The following is a 24,466-nucleotide window of genomic DNA, read 5'->3' on the forward strand; positions in this document are numbered from 1 at the left end:
AAATCTGGGGAGGGAGTGTGGCGACAACCTATTGAAGTTGAAGACCTGATTGGTGTTTGTGCTTTATGCAAGAAGAAAGGGCACTCAGATGCAGAGTGCCAGAATATGACAAAGGGGAAGAAACTTTGTCAGAATCATCTACAAGATTTGCTTGTAAGAGTGTCAGAATCAAATGACAAAGTGTTAGAAGGAGGAACAATTGATCCATCAGAGGAGGGGACTACTCATGTCAAGGAAACAAGCTCTATGGAGATGGAGAAAGAAAATGGTGAAAATGTTAATATTTTAAATCTAAATATGGTAGGTAAAGAACCTCATGTGGAAGAGGAATATAGACCTATAAGGTTGAACGACCCCCTGGATTTAGGAAAGAAGGGTTAGAAAGTAGAGGGAAGATCGGATTTGATTGGTAATCTAAAGATTTATGAAACTGTGTTGGGTTTAGATGGTTCAAAGGCACAATAACAAAAAGATTCAGAGGAGGTACCAAGAATTAATACTGAACCTCTTAAAGATAAGGTTAGGGATTAGGCACGGTGCAGAAATTCATTTTGAGGAGGACTTCATGGAATCCCCTCAAATTAAAGTTCTTAACAGGGTTTACCATAATCGAGGTTTGAATCCAAATGAACCTGCAAGTGATGATGAGAACACATGATCTTTCAATATAGACTTGGAGGAGGTAGAAGGTAAGGATGATAAGGGGTTGGAGGAGTTAGATGATGGAATTTTCAAAGAGATTAAAATCTTTCCTATAAGGACCCTCAACTTCATGGATGAAGATAGTCGAGATATGGACTCACCGGAAAAAGAAGGTCTGGATATGCAAGAGTCAGAGGATGAGATTAATAATATTGATAACCTTGGAATGCAAGAGGAAATGGGCTTACTTGAAAAGAGATCTTTAAATCAAACTAACTCTAAACAGGTTAAACCAAAAATAGGGGAGAAGAGATCCAAAGGTGCAAAATCTAATAGAGAGAGGCTTGAGATGGCAGGTACAACAAAAGGTCAAACCAAACTTAGATCGAGAGGAGCTTATGACTCTTCCTAGAGGTAATGAGGTGCCTTTCATGGAATGTTAGGGGTTACAATGCCCATGACAAACAGTGACTAATCAAGAGAGGCCTTGATCAGGAACGTCCAAACATGGTGCTACTTCAAGAAACCAAATTAAAAGGTGATGATATTCATGATTTTTAGATATTTTTTTATAAATGGAGAGGTCTATTCTCTAAGGCTGGCGAAGCCTCTAGAGGATTGGGGATCCTATGGAATGAAGACAATAATTATCAATCTAGTAAGATTGGAAAAACATTGGCAATGGGTAAGAGTTTATTTGAAAGCTTTGCATAGTAATTTTGAGTTGTTTAATGTATACGGGCCCACTAGTACTATTGATAAAAGGAGGATTCAGGAGCAATTGGGAGGTTTAATTGCAACTCTAGAGGATCAAATTTGTGTGCTAGGTGGGGAATTTAATGCCACTTTGTCTCCTCTGGAAAAGAAGGGTGGTTCTCTTCGATTTAGTCAGGTACAACGGGATTTCAATGATTTCACTTTGGAGAGCAGACTGGTGGAAGTCAAGTTCAAGGTAGGCGAATTCACTTGGACTAATAGAAGAGATAGTTTCTCTAACATTACAAAAAAGATGGACTACTTTTTCCTTACTATGATTGGATGTCAAAGTCATGGGTGACTAAGGCTGCTATATTGGTTCAGATCATTATCCAATCAGTCTTCTCATTCAAGAGGATTTAGATCTTGTAAGGTGCCCGTTTAAATTTGAGATGATGTGGTTCAAGGCTTAAGGGTTTAGAGAATTGATTGAGTATTTGTGGCGCAACTCTCCAATTTGGTATGGTAATCATGCTTTCATTTTTTACAAGAAACTCTAATTTTTAAAAGACTTGTTGAAGAAATGGAACAAAGAAAAATTCAAAAATATTTTTGTTGAGAAACTTGCCATTGAAAAAGACTTGGAAATATTTCATAATAGGGTTATTCATGATGGTATGTCAAAATTAGATTTTTCAAAGGAGAAAAGACTTAATCAGGACTATTTGGAGGTGCTTGTGAGGGAAGAGATTTTTTGGAGGAAAAAGTCTCAGGAAACATGGCTCAAAGATGGGGATAGAAATACCAAGTTCTTCCATAGTTCGATGAAGGTACAAAGATCGAACAACAAGATCTTCTCCATAAAGAATTCTGAAGGTGTTGTTATCTCCAATCAAAAGGATATACACGAAGTGATAGTGAGCTTCTTCCAGCAATTGCTTATGGAGAAGGATCCCCAATGGTTGGTGGATGAGAAATTTTTAGAGATCATCCCTAAGTATATTTTGGACATTCAAAATCATTTTACGATGGATAAGGTATCTATGGAAGAAGTGAAGATGGCTCTTTTTGATTTAGGTGGTGATAAGGCTCCGGGGCCGGATGGATTTTCACCTATGGTAAATCGTAGAAGAATCTAGAGCTAGGGGTTTTATTTTGAAGGAATTTAATAACACTATCATTGCTCTTGTCCCAAAAAAGGTGTCGGCTAAATTTTTGATGATATGCGCTTGATTTCTCTATGTATTACTATATATAAAGTAATTTCTGCGAACAGATTGAAAAAGGTGTTAAAATTTATTTTCTCGAAGGAGCAAAGTGGATTTTCTCCAAATAGGTCCATAGTGGTAGGTATTATTGTTGTGCATGAAGCTATTCATTCAATTTGTGTTGCTAGAATGGTGAAAATGCTAGTTAAATTGGACATTCAAAAGGCTTATGACAAGGTTCGGTGGAACTTCCTTTTTGCAATTCTGCAAAAGTTTGGCTTTAGTGATGAATGGATTACCTAGGTGAAGAGTTGTGTTTGTTCTCTGTTGTTCTTTGTTTTGGTAAATGGCAGCCCTCAAGGCTTCTTTGAAGCATATAAGGGTTTAAGGAAAGGTGATCCTCTCTCGCCTTTTATTTTTATCATCATGGTAGAGGCTTTAGGTCGATTGATTGCAAATAAAAGGGATGATGGAGTGTGGAAGGGAGTTATAATTGTGCAAGGTATTAGGGTTGTAACTCATTTGCAATTTTTTGATGACACATTGCTCTTTAGGGAGGCATCCCTGACAGAATCTCAGATTTTGAGAAGTACACCAGATAATTATATAATGTGGTCGGGTCAAAAGATAAACTAGAGGAAATCTAAGATATACTTCTTTAATACTCCTATAGGGAAACAGAGGGAGATATCTAATATATTGGGGATGCAAGTGGGGACTCTCCCAGTAAAATACTTGGGAATTCCTCTTTTTAGTGGGGCCAGTCGATCAGCAATATGGAATAATCTTGTGGATTGGTGCATTTAGAGGATGGATGGTTGGAAAAGTAAATGGTTGACTTCGACAGGTTGGATATTGATGCTCAAATTAGTTCCATCTATTATCCCTCTTTTCTCCATGATGTGTTTGTGTATCCCTCAAAAGGTGTTGAGGGTAATTGAACATAAAATGAGGAATTTTTTTTGGAATGGTTCTTAGGAGGAGGATAAAATACCATTGTTGGCCTGGGAGAAAATTTGCAAATCCAAACAACGAGGTGGGGTGTGATTAAGGAATTAGCAGAAAATGAATGAGACAATGGGGGAAAAGTTGGTTTGGGCCATTTACAAAAATCCACATCGAATTTGGGTTCAAATCTTGAGGGCGAAGTATTTGGACTATTTGGATGACTAGAGAATATTCACAATAGCCAATCCCATGCCTGGATCAGCAATTCAGAAGTTCATTGTTTCTTGTAGGAAAGTTATTACAAATCATTTATCCTAGCAGATTGGAGATGACAAGAGCGCTCATTTCTGGTTAGATTCATGGGATGGCAGGAAGGCTATTAGTAGTATTGGTGATATGGTGTAGGCTAAAATATTGCTAGAAGAGGCTTGGGGAGATTAGGTTAGGGATTACTTAGAGCCTAAAAGAGAAGGTGAGAGGATTGAATGGGGTTGGAAATCAGTTAGAGAAGTTTTGCAGAATCTGGATCATATTAGAACAATGGAGGAGATATTCAAGAACAGGAAAATTTTCATTTTCGATAGTAAAGATGAAGTCAGTGTGTGGGGCAAAATATGGTAACTACTCGGTCAAGATTGGTTACCAATTGTTGGATAGCAGAGAGGAGAAGGAAGAATGGCCTACAAGCCTATGCTGGGGGAAAGCATGTCTCCATAAGTCAGGTGCATTTACATGGTTGGTGGTAAGAGGTAGAATTTTAACAGGGGGAAGAAGGAAGCGTTTAGGCATGGTAGGGTCGATGAAATGCATAATGTGTGGTAAAGATGAGGAAAGTGTGGATCACTTGCTGCTTAATTGTAAGTTTTCTTTGACCTATTGGAGGATGGTGCAGGGAAAGCTGGGATGGCAAGGTCCTTTTCTAGGGAAGCTGAAGGATTCTTTTTTGAGCTGGCCACGAAGGTTTAAAAAGTCTATTTTTTCTAGTGTTTGGAAAATCAACCCAACAATGATTGTGTGGGAAATTTGGAAAGAGAACAATAGAAGAATATTTCAAGACCAAAGTGAAGCATTAGATAGGATTTTGGCTAGAATTGACTCTTCAATAGAAGAAGTAGTGGGGGTAGTGACATCAAGATTCACTGCAAAGGACATTGTACTTTTAAAGGAGGATTCCTGCATTTAGGGGTGCTAGCCAAAGATAAAATTCAGGCCTGTTCATGGGCCTAGAAGAGATGATTTGGCTCTAGGGCATATAAACTCAAATTTGAATTGTGAATGGACACCTCCGATAGAAGGATGGATTAAGGCCAATTTTGATGGTGCGTCAAAAGGGAATCCGGGTGATTTTGAAGCTGGAGTGGTGTTTCAGTATTGAAAGGGAATATAATTGCATGGCATGTTAAACATTTGGAGAAGGGTATGAATAATGAGGTTGAGGCACAAGAAACATACATGGCAATTGATTGGGGACTAAAATTAGGTTTCAAAATATTACATTTGGAAGGAGATTCTTTAATCATTGTAAATGCATTAATAAAAAGGGAAATACAAGCTTGGTTGTTAAATAAATATGTCCAAAAAATTAGAAGTGATTTAAATTATTTTAGTGATTTTAAAGTCACTCATGTGCACAGAGTAGCGAACAATGTGGTTGATGTGTTGTCCAAATGGGCCACATCATTTGGAGATGTACAATAATATCATTTGGAAGATTTCCATAGCATGTTCGTTGTTGACGTGGAAGATAATACCATTCTTATGACAAGTCTGAGATTGTTAGAAAGAAGAAATAATGGAAAGTAGATATGTTAAGTGGCACGATACAGAGGTGGAATTAATATCGAATCATGAAGACAGAGCGGAGAATAAATATGACAGTGTACTCATGGTAGAGCAGTGATGAAATAGGCTTATGACGAAGGAGGAGGAGGTGTTTTTATTATGGATGTGTTGCATTAGTTTTGCCATTGATGTCAACACTTATCCTTCTGGAGATCTATAGTTATGTTGAACCGACACATTGTGTTCACCGACAAGTTCAGTGACTTATGCACAGTCACCGGTATATTGTCCATCGGCAGGTTATATTGTTCACTAGCACTGAGGATGACTTGTTATCATCTGGAGATCACTTGATTATGTCAAAGACATGGTTTGGATAATTGGTTTTGATATTTTGGTTAATGGTCTAATTGGGTTGACATATTTGTTGTTATCGACAGATTGGTCTAGGTTATGGACCGGTATGCATTATCTATTCCAGATCAGCATAGCACATTATGGAGATGATTTATTGCTTGGATATTGTTATAAATGTATTGAGCCGACATGATGCATCACATCTAGACTTGTTTGTAATTGATTCTATTGTAATATTCTTAGTGAGCTGACCTACACATTTGGTCTTAGGTTTTGTATATATGTAAGATCTCAATTGATGAGATAAATAGGATATGGGATATGGTATGTAATGGTATTTTAACATGGTATGTGCAAATATTGAAGATCATATGAGCAGACCATAGAGAAGATTGAAGGAAGGTTTGAAGGTGATTATCAAAGCTTAACTGGTACTGAATCCAGAATTGGAGATACTACTTTAAGCAATACATTATTCTAGGATTTAACCATCCTATTGTAGTCATTGTGACTCCCATTTGAGCAGTGTGCTCTAGGCGGTTGGCCTTTCTGCATTTGCAAACCCCATTTGTATACATATACTATCTACAATAGTATCAAATGATTGTGGGTAAGGTTTCCCATCGTGGTTTTTCCCCTTACAGGGTTTCCACGTACAAATATTTGTGTTGTGTGTTTTAGATGTTGTTTATCTTTTTGTTTCATGCATTAAGTTTCACCAGTATTGATATTAACTATTAATCTGTTAACCGACATTAAGTTTGGTTTACCAGTATTAAGTATCAAGTTTGATTAAGTTATAATTGGGTTGAAATTCATTGATAACTAATTCACCCCCCCCCCCCTCTCAGCTGCCTTTCGGGTCCTAACAATTGGTATCAAAGAAAGTCCTCTTTTTGCAGAAGCCTAACAGCTTGAGGAGATCCTATGGCGACTAACATTTTCAAGAAGGACAGTCTGAAACTTGATGGACCTAACTATGGTATATGGAAGATCAAAATAGAGACACATATGAATTTCATTGGAAGAGACACATGGGAAGTTACAAAGAATGGCTATGTTGGTCCTACACTAAATCAACCTAATCCACCAACATTAGGTAAAGATCAATAAAATGATTGCAAAGCAAAAGAAGCACTTTTGAGCACATTATCAGATCAGCAAATCATGGGATTATCAGACCAATCTACTACTAAAGCTATTTGGGATAAATTGGAGACATTGAATGAAGGAGATACCACTATCAAAATTGAAAAACTGGAATGTTTTCGAGCTAGGTATGAAAATTTGAAAATGGAAGAAGATGAAAGAATTTCTGCTTTTATGGAAAGAGTTAATGAAATTGTTTTAGGAATACAATATTGTGGAGGATCCTTGAGTGAAGATGAAATTGTTTCTAAATTTTTAAGAGGATTGCCACCGACATACAAAATGAAAGTAACTGCTATTAATGAGTTGAGAGCAATGCCTAATACATCAGTATGTAGAGATACTTTAGTTGGAAAACTTTCAACATTTGAGCTTGAGGAATTTGGTCTTGTTGCTACAATTAAGATAGATTTAGCTTTCAAAGCATCATCATCTGCATCATCATAATCATCATATGAAAAATCTGATTGGAAAGCACTTTATGCAAGAGAACTTGAAGATATCAGAAAGGAAAATGAAGAACTGGAAGAACTTGAAGCACTATTTGCAAGGAAAATGCCTAAAGGTTCAGTTGGAAGTAAGTATGAAGGTAAAGCACTGTTTAAATGTTTTAATTGCAATAAAGTTGGTCATATAGCATCTAGATGTCCTGATAGACATGCAAGATTAAGAGAGGAATCTAAAAGAACATATAAGCCTAACCCTGAATATCAGAGATACAGATTCAAGAAGAATATAGATAAATCATGTTACTATGTTGATGAAGGAGTTACTGATTATTCTGATGAAGAACCGACAGACAATGGATGGGATTTTGTTGCAATAAAGGAAGATCAACCGGCACCTACTGTTCCACTGGTAGAGCAAGCCCTAGCAGCTAACATTGAAGAAAAGAATGAATGGATCAAAGATTCTGAATGTTCACATCATATGATTGGTGATAAAAGTAAATTCTTATCTTTTCAAGAATATAGTGGAGGTCTAGTAAGATTTGGCGATGATAAAGCTTGTTTGATCAAAGGAAAAGGCACTATATCTTTGGATGGTAAGCACAATACTAACAATGTTTATTATGTTGAAGGTTTGAAGCATAATCTTTTGAGTGTTGGTCAATTAGTTGAAAAGGGATTTTAGTGCCTTTTGGATAAAATCTATGGAAGATGAACTAGAACAAATTGAAAAGAACAATACATGGACATTAGTTCCCCGACCTAAAGACAAAAATGTAATTGGAACTAAATGGGTATTCGGAAATAAACTTTGTGAACTATGGTTTGGTAATAGTCCCACTCTTGAATACTTCAAAATATTTGGAAGCAAATGTTATATTAGGAGAGATGAGTATATTGGTAAATTTGATCCTAGAAGTGATGAAGGAATATTTATTGGTTATTAATCTAAGAGCAAGGCATATAGATGTTTTAATAAAAGATTACAGAAGATCATTGAGAGTGTTAATGTAAAGATAGATGAACAATTTAGAGGAAATTCAAGGTCTATAGATTCTCAACCGGCAGTTGAGATGATCATAAATGAACCTATACAGAGTGCACCAATATAGAATGTGGATCCAGTCACACTGACATCATCAAAGAGCTCCACGGTGACTGAAGAAAAACAACATGTGAATAAACCCAGGTATGTAAGACTGAATCACTCAGAAAATCAGATAATTGGGAACAAGTATCAAGGTGTTATGACAAGAGGAAGACTGACAAATGAAGAGGTATGTTTAATTTCTCAAATTGAACCAACATCTGTTATTGAGGCATATGAAGATAAATTTTGGATAAAAGCTATGGAAGATGAACTAGAACAAATTGAAAAGAACAATACATGGATATTAGCTCCTCGGCCTAAAGACAAAAATGTAAGTGGAACTAAATGGGTATTCAGAAATAAAATTAATGAAGATGGTAAGGTAATCGGGAATAAAGAAAGATTAGTGTGTAAAGTATATTCGCAGAAAGAGGGAATTGATTATAATGAAACCTTTGCACCAGTAGCTAGAATTGAGGCAGTTAGATTATTTCTTGCATTTTCAGCTCATAAGAATTATAAAGTATATCAAATGGATGTAAAATGTGCATTTCTGAATGGTGATCTTGAAGAGAAAGTTTATATTGAACAGCCTGATGGATTTTCATTGACAAATGATAAAGATATGGTTTGTAGATTAAGGAAAGCTTTGTATGGATTGAAGCAAGCTCTTAGAGCTTGGTATGCTAGATTGGACAAATATCTTTTGAAGCTTGGTTACACTAAAGGTAATGCTGACAGCAACTTATATTTCAAAGTGACTAATGATGACATCTTGGTTATTGAAGTTTTTGTCGATGATATCATTATTGGAGGAGAAGATGGATTGTGTAAGGATTTCGCTAACAAGATGTAGGAATATTTTGAAATGTCTATGATTGGAGAAATAAAATTCTTTTTAGGATTGCAGATCTCACAGACTGATAAAGGTATATTCATATGTCAAAAAAAGTACTTGAAGGAACTACTGAATAAATTTGGTATGGAAAACTCTAAACCAGTAAGTACTCCTATGACTACAACTAATAAATTGGCATTGAAGGATGATTCAGCTCCTATTAATCCGACAAGGTACAAATATATGATTGGAGGTTTGTTGTATTTTACACAAACAAGACCTGATATAATGAATGTAGTATGTATTGTTTCAAGATTTCAGAGTAATCCTAAAGAAAATCATGAATCAATAGTAAAAAGGATTTTTTGGTATCTACAAGGCACAACAAATCTTGGTTTATGGTATCCTAAAGATGAAAATTTTGATTTATGTGCATACACCGATGCAAATTGGGCAAGATATGTAGATGACAGAAAGAGCACCACTAGCGGAGCATTCTTTCTTGGTAGCAAATTGATTTCGTGGTTGAGCAAGAAGCAGAGTTGTAAATCATTATCAATAGTAGATTCAAAATATGTTGCAACAAAAACTAATTGTACACAAGTATTATGGATTAAGCAAATGTTGAAGGACATAAAGGTAAAATGCAAAGAACCTATAATCATTTATTGTGATAATTCAACAACAATTTATATATCAAAGAATCCGGTATTTCACTCTAAGACTAAACATGTTTCTATCAAATATAACTTTTTGAAAGAGAATGTTGAAGCAAAAGAAGTAAGATTAGTTTATGTGAATACTAAAGAGCATATTGGAGATATCTTTACCAACCCTTTGCCTAAGGAAACTTTTGAATATCTCATAGAGAAGCTTGGGGTAATACCCTCACCGATAGAGACTTAGATAGTTGAAGATTGACATCAAATCGACATAACCTAACAGAGAAATTATTTTTCCGGCTTTGATGGAGGAGAGCTACTTCATAGGGGGAGTAGTTGGCTATATTAATTGGTTGTATTAGTTGATTGTATGTTCTAGTATTTTTATTGTTTTGGCATTTTATGCCAAAGAGGGAGAGATATATATGGAAAAACCTTGTATTTAGGAAACATTATCCTAGGGGGAGAGATTATTCAGTGAGGGAGAGATATATACTCTTTGCATTTTTGGTTTTTATTTCTAGTATTAATCTATTTTGGAGATTTTTGGTTTTTGGTTTTTGGCATTCTGTTTTGGCACTTCGATGATTTTCCATCTAGTGTTGTCATCAATGCCAAAGGGGGAGATTGTTGGTATTATGGATGTGTTGCATTAGTTTTGTCATTGATGTCAACACTTATCCTTCTAGAGATCTATGGTTATGTTGAACCCACACATTGTGTTCACCAACAAGTTTAGTGACTTATGCACAGTCACTGGTATATTGTCCACCGACAGGTTATATTGTTCACCGGCACTGAGGATGACTTGTTATCATCTAGAGATCACTTGATTATGTCAAAGACATGGTTTGGATACTTGGTTTTGATATTTTGGTTAGTGGTTTAATCGGGTTGACATATTTGTTGTTACCGGCAGATTGGTCTAGGTTATGGATCGGTATGCATTATCTATTCCAGATCAGCACAACACATTATGGAGATGATTTATTGCTTGTATATTGTTACAAATGTATTAAGCCGACATGATACATCGCATCTAGACTTGTTTGTAATTTATTTTATTGTAATATTCTTAGTGAGCCTACCTACACATTTGGTCTTAGGTTTTGTATTATGTAAGATCTCAATTGATGAGATACAGAGGATATGGGATATGGTATGTAATGGTATTGTAACATGGTATGTGCGAATATTGAAGATCATATGAGCAGACCATAGAGAAGGTTCAAGGAAGTTTTGAAGGTGATTATCAGAGCTTAACCGGTAGTGAATCCAACATTGGAGATGCTACTTTGAGAATTACATTATTTTAGGATTTAACCATCCTACTGTAGTCATTGCGACTCCCATTTGAGCAGTGTGCTCTAGGCAGTTGGCCTTTCTGCATGTGCAAACCCCATTTGTATACACATATTATCTGTAGTAGTATCATCTGATTATGGGTAAGGTTTCCCACCGTGGTTTTTCCTCTTACAGGGTTTCCACATAAAAATCTTAGTGTTATGTGTTGTGGATGTTGTTTCTCTTTCTGTTTCATGCATTATGTTTCACCGGTATTGATATTAACTGTTAATCTGTTAACCGGCATTAATTTTTGTTTACCGGTATTAAGTATCAAGTTTTATTAAGTTATAATAAGGTTGAAATTCATTGACAATTGATTCACCCCCCCCCCCCTCTCAGTTACCTTTTGGGTCCTAACAGGAGGACATTGATATTGGAATATGATGTGAAGTGTTTTAATTGTATATGCAGGAAAAGCGGGGCGATGAAACTTAAAATGTGAAAAATAAAGATCAAAGAGGCTTGTCCACACACCCACGTGACTTCTTGGTGCAAGTTATGGAATCATGAAGAATGACTCAACTTCCCAAGGTTGGTTCCATGATTCTCTATTTCACAAGGTCCCTCAAGCCAATGCCTTTGCTCTCATATCACTGAGCAAAGTGGCTTAGGGATGACAAATGCAAGAACGAGGGATGCTTATGATTGATTTAGTTATGAAAATGCATCCTATCTATGCATGATTCTACAAATGCAATAAACTAGATTATAAGATGACAAGATTAGTAGCAATACTATCCTAACATGATATACTAGTTTATGAGTTAAGCTAATGATAAAGGAAATAGTCTAAAGTGCTTATTAGATTAATTCCTATTACAAAGAGAAGCTAGATGTGTTAATAAAATTGAGCATAAATGAGATACTAAAAGCTTGAATGGATCTAAAATGGAAGAATGGGAGCTCTATTTATAGTAAAAATAGGGAAATGGATGGTCAAGATTGAAAGAGTTAATCAAGGGTCAAGTTTGAAAGTTGTCAATCCATGTTTTCAATTTTCACCAATGAAATGGTGACAATTTTCAACATAAGGTTGGTTGAGAGGAGAGGTAAGAAGCATTAAATGCTTGAGAAGACCTCATGGTTTCCCTAGGAGGTAAGGGTTAAGGTTAGGTTAGGGTTATCCATTGGATAAAGCTTTTACCCAAGGGGTAAACTCTTGTGCAAAGGTTAAAGGAATAACCATGGCCAAAGCAATAAATGCTTGATGAGACCCTTGGGTTAGATGGAGGTTAAGTTAGTCAAAAAGTCTCTAACCATGCCACTAAGGGTTAGTTAACCATTAATGGTTTTGAAAGGAAATACAAGAGCAAGGAAAGAATAATAAAATCCAAGTAAGTTTATTGATAAAGTAAATGTTACCAAGAGAAATGCAAAAAACCTTGGAGCAATCACCCAAATGTGAAGAAGGAGGCACAAGAACTTTTGAAAGGGGAAAAACAAAGAAAAACCCCTTGTGATATTATGAATGAGGCAATGCCTAAAATGAATGAGAGAGAGAGAGAGAGAGAGAGAGAGAGAGAGAGAGAGAGAGAGAGAGAGCAAGAAGCTCTTTACAATATTGTCATTAAGAAGAAATGAGAGAGGAGACATCTCTTAAATAGAGATGAGGAGAGGAGTTACAAAGTAACTCCCAAATCTATGAATGCCACCATTCATAAAATATGTGTGCCATGTGTCCACATCCTCTTATGGAGGAAATCTAATATTCCTTAATAAAGGAAAATAAAAGAAATGACTTGTCCTCACACATGTACTAGAGGACAAATTACATGTAGGAATTCCAAAGGAATATCCTAAACTAAATACAAATAAACCTAAGCCAAGTAAAGATTAAATATTCTAACACCCCCCCTTAAGCTTTACTTGGGGAGTTTACATCAAACCCTTCAATGGGTTGCAAGCCAAGATTTTTACAATGAAATTGGAACTTTTCTTTACAAAGTGGCTTGGTCAAAATATCTGCAACTTGGTCTTCCCCCTTGCAATAGAGGAGTGAAACTTCCTTGTCTTCAATTTGTTCTCTAATAAAGTGGTGTTGGAGAGCAATGTGTTTTGTCCTTGCATGGAAAACTGGATTTTTAGCCAAGGCAATGGCACTTTGGTTATCACAATAAAATTGAGTTGGTTCATGTTGAGGACCCAAATCTTCAAGTAGTCTTCTAAGCCACAAGACTTCTTTGGAAGCATTAGTGCATCCTTTGTACTCAGCTTCAGTGGATCCAAGAGAGGTAGATTGTTTCTTTTTACTATTCCAAGAAATTTCTCCTGAACCAACAAAAAAACAATAACCACAAGTAGATTTCCCATCATTGGGATCTCCACCTAGATCGGAATCAATAAAACCTTTTAAAGTAAAATCAGAATTTGCATCATAAAACAAACCTACATTAATAGTTCCTTTAATATATCTTTAAATTCTCTTAGCAACTTTAAAGTGTGTTTGTTGAGGTTTAGACATGAATCTTGAAACCAAACCAACACTATAAGCAATATCTGGCCTAGTAAGAGTTAAATAATTCAAACTTCCAACTAATTGTCTATACAAAGTAGGATCAACAAGAGGAGTTTGCATATCAAGCATTAACTTAGTGCCTAATTCAATAGGAATTGAAACATGGTGAGAATCATTCATGTTAAACTTATCTATGAGATCTTGAGCATATTTACTTTGAGATAAGAAAATTCCTTCGGAGGTTTGCCAAATTTGCATTCCTAAGAAATAATGTAAAAGACCTAAATTAGGCATTTGAAATTTTTGATTAAGTTGAAACTTAATATCAGAAATCAAAGTATTGGAACTTGAAGTAAGAATCAAATCATCTACATACAAGATAATAGTGATAATATCATCTTCACTATGTTTAATATACAAGTTAGGATCATTTTTACTTCTAATAAAGCCTTGAGAAAGAAAGAATGCATTAATCTTTGAATACCACTCCCTAGGAGATTGCTTTAATCCATAAATTGATTTCTTTAATTTACAAACTAAGTATGCATTACCTTCCTTAATAAAACTAGGAGGTTGAGACATATAAATTTCCTCATGTAAATCACCATTAAGAAAAGCACTTTTAACATCCATTCGGTGAATAGGCCAATTCATTCTAGAAGCTAAAGCAAGCACAAGTTTAATTGTAGGCATTTTAGCAATAGGAGCAAAAAGTTTCAGTATAATCTAAGCCTTCAATTTGAGAAAAACCTCTAGCAACTAATCTAGCTTTAAATTTACTAACTTGATTATTAGCATTCAATTTAGTTTTATAAAGCCACTTGCAAGAAACAAGATTTTTACCATGAGGCAAGGGAACTAAATCCCAAGTTTGGTTAGAAGTTAAAGTATCATATTCTTCCTTCATTGCTTTTTGCCAATGTGGTTAATTTTTAGCTTGATTAGAATTCATAATAGTAGTCATTAAAGCATAATTACAATAATTAACTCTTCTAGATTGAAGTCTATCCATTCTAGCTAAGTATTCATCACTATCTTGAATTAAAGATTTGAACCATTTAGGTCTTCTTTTAGAAGTAATGTATTCATCACTAGAAGAAGAGTCATGAGGAGTAGAGTTATTATTATCATTATCACTATCAATAGAAGGAATAGAAAGAGATGCATTAGGAGTAGGATTAAGAGAAGGAGGTTGGTCCTCCATAAGCACAATTTTTCTTTGAGCAAGTTCATCATCCTCCACTTTAGAACAATCATCAATGTCTTTTTCTGCAATACAAACATCTCTTGCAACTTTTACCTTGTTAGTAATAGGATTGTAAACTCTATAACCTTTAGTATTTTCATCATAACCAACAAAAATAAAAGGAGAAGATTTAGCATCTAATTTTTTTCTTTTCTCCTTAGGTTTGTGAACATAAGCTATGGAACCAAAAAATCTTAAATTCTGCAAATTGGGCTTTCTACCAGACCAAGCTTCTTCAGGAGTTTTATCCTTCAAGGCTTTGGTAGGTGTTCTATTAATTAAATAAGTTGCACAAGCCATAGCTTCGGCCCAAAACTTGTAATCCATATTTTTTGCATGCAATAAACATCTAGCCATTTCAATAATTATCCTATGCTTCCATTCCGCTACACCATTTTGTTGTGGTGTATAAGGAACGGTAAGCTCATGTTTAATTTCAAAAGATTTCAAATAAGCATTAAATGCATTATTGACATATTCTCTTCCATTGTTAGTATGAAGAATCTTAATTTTAGAACCAGATTGCCTTTCTACAAACAAATGAAATCCAGTAAACACATCAAGCACTTGATCCTTACTATGAAGGAAATATATCCATGTTCTCCTTGAAAAATCATCAACAAAGGTAAGTGCATACCTTGAACCTTGGATGGAGGGATTCTCCATGGGACCCAAGAGATCACTATGAACTAGATGCAATTTAGTATATGCCCTCCAAGATTGACCATAAGGAAAGGGTTCCCTATGCATCTTACCACTCATGCAACCATTGCAAACAATTTGAGAAGGAATAATAGTAGGCAATCCATCAACCATATTTGTTTTTTGCATCAATGAAATATAATTAGAATTGAGATGGCCAAGTCTTTCATGCCATATAGTAAAATCAACAGCAGTAAGCAAGGAATACTTTGGAGGAGCAAATTCATAGAACTTGAATAAGTTATCACTATCCATTTTAGAAGTAGCAATAACATGATTAGTGTTTGGATCAATGATATAACATATGCCCCTATAAAAGTTAATCTTATAATCTTGACAAAGTTTAGGAACTAAAATCAAATTTGATTTTAATTCAGGAACATAAAGAACATCATGTAATTTCCCATTAGGAACATTCATATCACCAATAGCTTCAACTTTGCAACTATGATTATTAGCTAATTGAACAAGAATGTTAGAAGTATCAGGATGCAAAGATTCAAAACATTCTTTATGAGAGGTAACATGTTGAGATGCACCAGAATCAATAATCCACTCAAGTGGTTGAGAAACATTATAAGTACATGTAAATGCATGACGAGATGAATTACCATTATTATTACCTTTCTTATAATGAGGTTTATGTTGTTGATTATTTTGATTATTTTGGTTCATGGGCTTTTTACCATTTTGCTTCTTAAAACAATTATTAGTAATATGTCCATCTTTCCCACAATATGTGCAATGGGGTCTTGTTTGAGAATTATTCCTTTGATTATTGTACGAATTATTATGATTATTATTATGAGAATTGTTATGATAGGATTTAGAATGAGATTGATAATTAGAAGATTTGTGATTATTATTATGATTATGATTATTATTATTGGATCTAAAATTATTATTATGATTTTGGTTTTTAGACATAAAAGCATGTTCACTATTTTTAAGAGTACCAAATTGAATTAATTTAGCTTCCTCTTGACATAATAAATTATGAAAAATATCATAAGTTAATTGAGTAGCTAAGCTAGGAATAGCAAGTTGAGCATGAATATTCATAATAAATTGCTGAAATTGACGAGGAAGACATTTTTTAAGAATAAGATGAATTAAACGTAAATCAGCTAGAGTAACTCCTAAACCAGTTAATTGACTATTAATAGAATCAAACTTTAATAAGAATTCATCCATAGTTTTAAAATCCGTATACCTGAGATCTTCGAGTTGATCTTGAAGCTAAATTTTTTGAGATTAATTTGAGCTATCATAAGTTGTTTTTAAAATTTCCCAAGCTTCATACGCTTTTGTACAATTTCCAATTAAAACATACAAATCAGGAACCATTGAAATACCAATTAAACCTAGTGCTTCCTCATTTTGAGCCTTCCACCTATCTTGGTCGGCTTGAGGAGCAGTTGAAGCAAGCTCAAAGGTTTTATTAGTAGCAACATCCAAAAGGTGCTTGAAACGAAAAATGAAAGAAATATGTGTTTTCCATGAATGATAATTACTACTATTTAACTTAATTTCAAGAATTAAAGTAGACATGTTTACAAAATAAATATGAACAAATAATGGTTAGGTTTAAAAAAAATAACCCCTCAATTAAAATTCAATAATAACTTCTTCTTTTTTTTAAATAATAATAACAAAATTTTAAAAAATTATTTATCAAAAAATGTTATTATCAAATCTTTAACTAAAATAAAATTTAAAACTCTAAAAAAAATGTTATTAAAATTATTATTATTTTTTTTTTTAACTTTACTAAAAAAAATCTTACATATTAAAAGAACTTTATAAACTTTTTTTTAAACTTTAGTATTAAAATCTTTAGAAACTTTTAAACTTGATTATATATAGGAAAATTTTATAAGCTTTAAAAACTTTGAATACGAGAAAGACAAAAACTTTTTTTGAAAAACTTTGTTCTAACTTTTTTTTAAACTTTCTTTTGAATACGTGAATGATTTAAAATTTCTAAACCTAAATGAAACTTAAACTTTCTAAACTAAATGAAATGTAAGAAACGCATGTGAAGAATTGATAATGAAATTAATAAATGAAGGATAACGCAAGTGAAGAAAGAAGAGGTTTGAAAAAAAAAAACTTGAAGCACGTTAGAGACAAGATGAAGATGCCTTAATTTGAGTAGATACGTTACAAATAGAAGTTCAGTTATAAAATGATAAGACAGAGATGTGAAGGCAGGGAGAGAATAAAGCGATAAACTTTGGAGAGAATAATGCTTGCAGAGATGTTATATAGGAATGGTCAGGGAGAGTTACAGAAATAAAGACCACAGAGATGCAGGTTTGACCATGCAAGGTAAACAAAATGCAGAATCCACATCGATGATATATTTAGTGCAAAGGCATTATAAACTGCAAATAAGTTATGAATATTAGTCAATACAAATGGAACGAGCCAAATAACAAACAATGCCTCAAATACTCGGTCTCCACCATATATCCGATGAAAAGACACAGATAAACATGGATATATATTTTACACAAAGAATAATATGAAAAAAAAATTAAACAAGATCTTACAAACACAATAAATGGTAGAACCTGCAAATAAAATAGAGAAGCAGCTTAATAATGAACCAGGTTTGGCGGCACTCCTTCCAAAACAAAACTCAAACCAAAATAAGACTTTGGCAGCAAGCCTTCCAAAGTACATAAATATAAATTATAGAATGCAAGAAAAGAGGTTAGAAATGGAGTTATGGCGGCAAGCCTTCCAAAACCATTCACAATTAAAAAACCAGAAACTTTGGCAGCAAGCCTTCCAAATCTTATTTAAAAAAAAAATAGAATCTAAGAAGATTGAACCTGCACAAGTTTGAAAAAAAAAATTAAAATCTGAAATTAAAAAAACCTGCACAGTAGAAAATATTAGAGAAAGAACTTCTTCTCCTCTCAAGAATGCCTCAAAGAAGGTGAACTCCACAGAATGGTAACCTTCATCAATGTCAACTTAAAACAAGGATTAGAAACCTACTCTGATACCATGAAAGGAAATACAAGAGCAAGGAAAGAATAATAAAATCCAAGTAAATTTATTGATAAAGTAAATGTTACCAAGAGAAATGCAAAAAACCTTGGAGCAATCACCCAAATGTGAAGAAGGAGGCACAAGAACTTTTGAAAGGGGAAAAACAAAGAAAAACCCCTTGTGATATTATGAATGAGGCAATGCCTAAAATGAGAGAGAGAGAGAGAGAGAGAGAGAGAGAGAGAGAGAGAGAGGCTATTTACAATATTGTCATTAAGAAGAAATGAGAGAGGAGACATCTCCTAAATAGAGATGAGGAGAGGAGTTACAAAGTAACTCCCAAATCTATGAATGCCACCATTCATAAAATGTGTGTGCCATGTGTCCATATCCTCTTATGGAGGAAATCTAATATTCCTTAATAAAGGAAAATAAAATAAATGACTTGTCCTCACACATGTACTAGAGGACAAATTACATGTAGGAATTCCAAAGGAATATCCTAAACTAAATACAAATAAACCTAAGTCAAGTAAAGATTAAATATTCTAACAGGTTTGAAGACTTAATTTGTAAGAGTCCTTCCAAATTTGGGGGTATTCGACAAGTTATCTTGTTGAATGGATAAAGGCTTTAATGCCTTTTGAAGACTTTACTCCAAATTTGAGAAGAGACCTCCTCAAATTTAGGGAAAGGGGATAATGAATAGGTTTGGGCTAATTGATTAGGATTAGATGGATTCTAGAAGAAATTAGGAATAGGGTTTAGGATGCAAGTGGGAGATGTAGGAAAATGCAAGTGGGTGAGGGAAAATAGAATTAATTAAAAGAAATTACTTTATTTCAATTTGGTTGCAATTTGGGAAATTGAATAACTTAGATTTATTCAATTTGGGGTAGACTATTAATTAAATTTAAATTGAATTAAAAGGTAAGAAGAAGGGATTTAACTAAATAAAATGATTTATTCAATTAAATGATGTAAAGGACTTAAGTGAATTTAACTAAATAAAATAAATAATTTACTTAATTAAATAGAGGAATGTGGGTGATTTAGTTAAATTAGATTTAACTAAAATAGAGGAATGAACATAAAATATTCATTTAGGAATATGGTCATTTTTATATGTCTACATTTTGCCCCTCTTTGAAGTGACGTGTGTGCACATGTTGATTCAAAGAAAATGATGTGTCGTCACGATTTAGTTATGATCAATTTTTATGTCGTTTTGAGATTTTTATGTCGTGCCCCATATTTGATTAAATGATGTTAATAATGCCCCCTCGGGAGATGAATCAAAAATTTTGAAAAGTTGATTTGATTTGGATAAATTTAATGGCATTCTCAGGTTTTTCCAAGCTTGGTAGACCTCTTACATGGTGCTTCTTACTTATTTTGATCAAGTTATCAAAATTTACATGACAAAACCTTTTATGTCATAACCAGGTATCTTCTATTTTTGCATACAGACAATTCTTCCAAGTTGAGTCAAGGTGAAATGTATTACCTCTTGTTTGAGTCCTGGTAGCAGCCAACTTTCCATGTTTGTCATGAACTTTGACAATTCCTTTTTGAAATTCTATTCGGTATCCTGTATTGTTTAGCTATGCTACACTCAACAAAATGTATTTCAGACCTTCAACCGAAAATACATAATCACATTTTGCATTGTCAAGAAGTGTGATAGATCCTTTACCTTTCATAGGACATGGTGCATCATTACCAAATCTTACATAACCTCCATCATAATCTTCTAATTTAACAGACTTGTGTTTATCACCTGTCATGTGATGTGAGCATCCACTATCTATGATCCAAGAATCATTATTATTTATGTGTGATATTAAGGCTTTTTCTTCATACCTTTCTTCATCTGATCCATCTTTGATAGCCACATATACAACGTCCTCTGTCTCAGTCCCATCAGATTTATCATCATTGGATTCCTCATCTACTAGGCATGTCTTTCTATCTCTCCTTCTAAAGTCTCGGTGTCCTTTGTAATAGTTGTCTTTCTGTCTATCCTCTCGATATTCTCTCTTTTCATTAGATTCTTTGTCAAGATAGTTAGAAGCCATATGTCCAATTTTATCACAATTAAAACATTTTAAAGGTAACTTCCCTTTATATTTACCTTTGCCTCCCGGTAACCTTCTGGCCAATAGTGCTTCAAACTGTTCTTGCTTTCTGATTTCCTCATATAGCTTGTGTACTTCTTCCATGTTTTTGTGAAATCTCTCACTTGCTCCACTGTGATTTCCTTCAGCATACTTATACATTCTCTCATTGTAATCATCAGATTCACCAAGATGAAAAGAACTGAATGCAGATTCAACTTTGTTTACCGAAGACCCACTATTATCAAAATTACTTAACTCAAAAGCATGTAGCTTACCGATAGTAGCATCCAAAGAGACTGGCATGTTTGGTATAGACCTTAATTCATTAATTACAGAGACTCTAATGGTATAAGAAGGTAGAAGTGTTCTTAGCAAATTACTTGTTACATCCTTTTCTTCAATAGTTCCTCTTGCTCCTTTGATTTGATTGACAGTTTCCTTTAACCTTCTACTGTATTGGGTTATGTTCTCACCTTCATTCATTCTCATGGATTCAAGTAGTCCTCTCAAACTGTCTACTTTTTCTCTTTGAACATGTTCATCTCCACCATACACAGATATAAGCTTATTCCACATAGCTTTGGCATCATTACAACCTTCTAGATCATTAAACTCTAAGTCAATCAATGTTGATGTTATCTCAATCATTGCTTGAATATGTTCTCGCTTTGCCTTTATTTCTTCCATCGTCGTAGGGTTGGTGCTAGGTGCAATGTAATCATTCTCCAAATAATATGTTGCATATTCTCCAATTCCTGATAAGTGCAGCTTCATCCTTTTTTGCCATGTGGAGAAACTTGACTTATTCAACTTTGGTGCATCCCTTTTATACATCTTCGGATCTTGCCTCAAGTTCCTTTAAACTTTCTTTTGAATTCCAATCTCTGATAACAATTGTTAGTTAGATGAAAGGGGGGGTGAATCAGATAAACTCACAATGCAATAATCTACTCATATTCAACGTCGGTAGCACTTACTTGATATGCAACTATGACTATAAATCATTCAAACTCATAAATAGATAAACTTGAAACATTAAAACACATTTAACACCAGATTTAATGTGGAAACCCAAATAGGGAAAAACCATTGTGGGATTTCAGACCCACAAGAAAATATACTCTTCAAGAGTATGCTCGGTTAAAAGAAAATCATGTTAAAGATTACAAACACATTGCTAGATGTGACCCGGTTAAGGGATTTCCCTCAGATCTGTTAGAATATTGCACTTTGTTAGAAGTGACCTTATCAAAGGCTTTCAAACACTCATTCAAAATGTTACCTTCCTAGAGGATTTACAAATAAGACTGTTAGGTCCACTCGGTTAAGAGATTTCCTGTCACTTACAAAAATAAATAACAGTAATGAAATATATCTGCAACTTCACATCTGAAATGCTAAAGCAGATTCTATGTGCTCAAGATAATCTTGTCATAAGACTCATCTTTCTCCTTGTTGGGCTTCTCACTCTGTTCTTCAAACAGATTTTCAATCTTCTATACTAGGTTATCACCTTTGTAGCATCATTGTGCTTCCATTTGCCCGCATACTTTGTTCTTCAGCTTTTCCTTATTTATAAGCAATTCCTAACCGCTTAATCTCCTTAATCACATTTCCCATGATTAATATTAGTCATCAGTTCTTCAAACTTGACTAGGTTCATTGTATCCTTCGAACTAAAAAAATGTTTTATCTTGCCTTGAAACTTGTATTCCTTCCTTGGTACTTGTGCTCTGTTATAACCATTCAATCTGTGTTGTAGATCTAACTCTTGAATTTTCATTGTCGTAGATCCTTAAAAAACTTCTTGCACGACATTCTAATCTTCTATAAATCTCCAGCTCATTGGCATCCTTCATTTAATAATGTATTCACTCATTTAATGCATTTTATTACTGCTCAGTTGATACTCGGTTAATACTGAACTTTACTCGGTAGATATTCTCATCTTGGTTTCTTCTGCTCGGTGACTGATAAACTTGGTGTTTACTGACTAGCTCCTTGCTCGATAAAATAGAATAATATTGAACCTTTACATGAAATCTTTTCTCCTTCTTGTTCAGTCTTCAAATGCACATATATAGGATATCAAAACAATCAAAACATCATAATCTCATCATTGTCTAACTTGATAATAGTTGCCCATTGAATAACTTATTACTCCCCTTTATTTTCACATTCTTTCTGTGTCACTTACTGACATCTTTAAACTCATCAAAACATACTCTGTAAGATATGGCAACATCATACTGAATCAGAGAATCAATTGCTTGACATCAATGACAAAATAATAATATTAAGACAGTAATCATCCTTTATCAATAATCTCCAACAACTTTCTCAATATCCTCATACCAACAAACTTACAGTAATGCCAACAATCTCCCAACATATTGTAATGCCAACAATCTCCCCCTTTGGCATTGAAGGCTTTACCAACTTGATTTATTCCAATCGATTCAAACTGTTGTTAATCTTTTCATGTTATCCTTGAGTTGTAAACTTTGACTTGTTAATCTCCTCTTGTCATTAGTCTTCTCCCCCTTTGACAACAATGCCAAAATTAAGACTAATTCATGATTACTTCTCCTGTGAAGTAATTTCCTTGTAGTTAAAACATATACATATGTATCTCGGTCAGAGCATTTTATTTTCATTCAATATTTTCTGCACAACTTTAGACAACATCCCAAAGTGTGTAAATCAACATCAACTCACAAATAGTATTCTGTAGAGTCATAGAATTGATGCTTTCATTGAACTCTGTCAGTGAGTACTAGATAGAGGTAGGACCCCTAACTTACTTCTGAGATACTCAAAAGTGTCCCTTGGCAGTGGCTTTGTGAAGATGTCTGTTGTTTGTTCCTTTGTGCTAACATATTCCAGAACAACATTCTTTTCTTGAACTTCTTCTCTAAGATAATGATACTTTATAGAGATATGTTTTTTCTTAGAGTGCATTACCGAATTCTTTGAAATGTTAATAGCACTTGTATTATCACAAAATATAGTTACTGGCTCGGTAATTGTCTCATTCATACCTTCCAATAGTTGTTTGATCCATGCTATATTGGTACAATTCAATACTGCAATGACATATTCAGCTTCAGCTGTTGACTGTGAAATGCATCCTTTTTTCTTGCTAAGCCAACTTACTAGTCTTTCTCCCAAAAAGAAAGCTCTGCCGCTTGTGCTTTTTCTATCATCAATATTTCCTGCCCAATCAGCATCAGTATAGACTTTTAAGTCAAAATCATTCTTCTTTTCATATAGTAAACCATAATCTTCAGTGCCTCTCAAGTATCTAAAAATTCTCTTGATTGCTGTCATATGGGTTTCTTTGGGATCTCCAGAAAATCTTGTAGCTATACCTACTGCATGTGCTATATTAGGCCTGTTGTGAACTACATATTGCAATTTTCCAATCATAGATCGGTAAAGTGTCTCATCAACAGATGCAGATTCATCATTCTTTGATAGTTTACAATTAGTAGTCATAGGAGTACTTACAGGTTTAGAATCCTCCATTCCAAATTTCTTCAAGATTTCATTTATATACTTGGATTGAGTAATGAAAATCTCATTTTTCATTTGAAGTATTTGTAAACCTATAAAATACTTTATTTCACCGATTAATGACATCTCAAATTCTTTGCACATTTCATTTCCAAAGTTCTTACATAATGAATCATTTCCAAAAAAAATAATATCATCCACAAATATGGCTGACATCAGTATTCCATTATCCTCATCATTCTTCATATACATGTTG

This window comes from Cryptomeria japonica, chromosome 3, assembly GCF_030272615.1.
Source record: "Cryptomeria japonica chromosome 3, Sugi_1.0, whole genome shotgun sequence".
NCBI classification, from domain to species: Eukaryota; Viridiplantae; Streptophyta; class Pinopsida; order Cupressales; family Cupressaceae; genus Cryptomeria; species Cryptomeria japonica.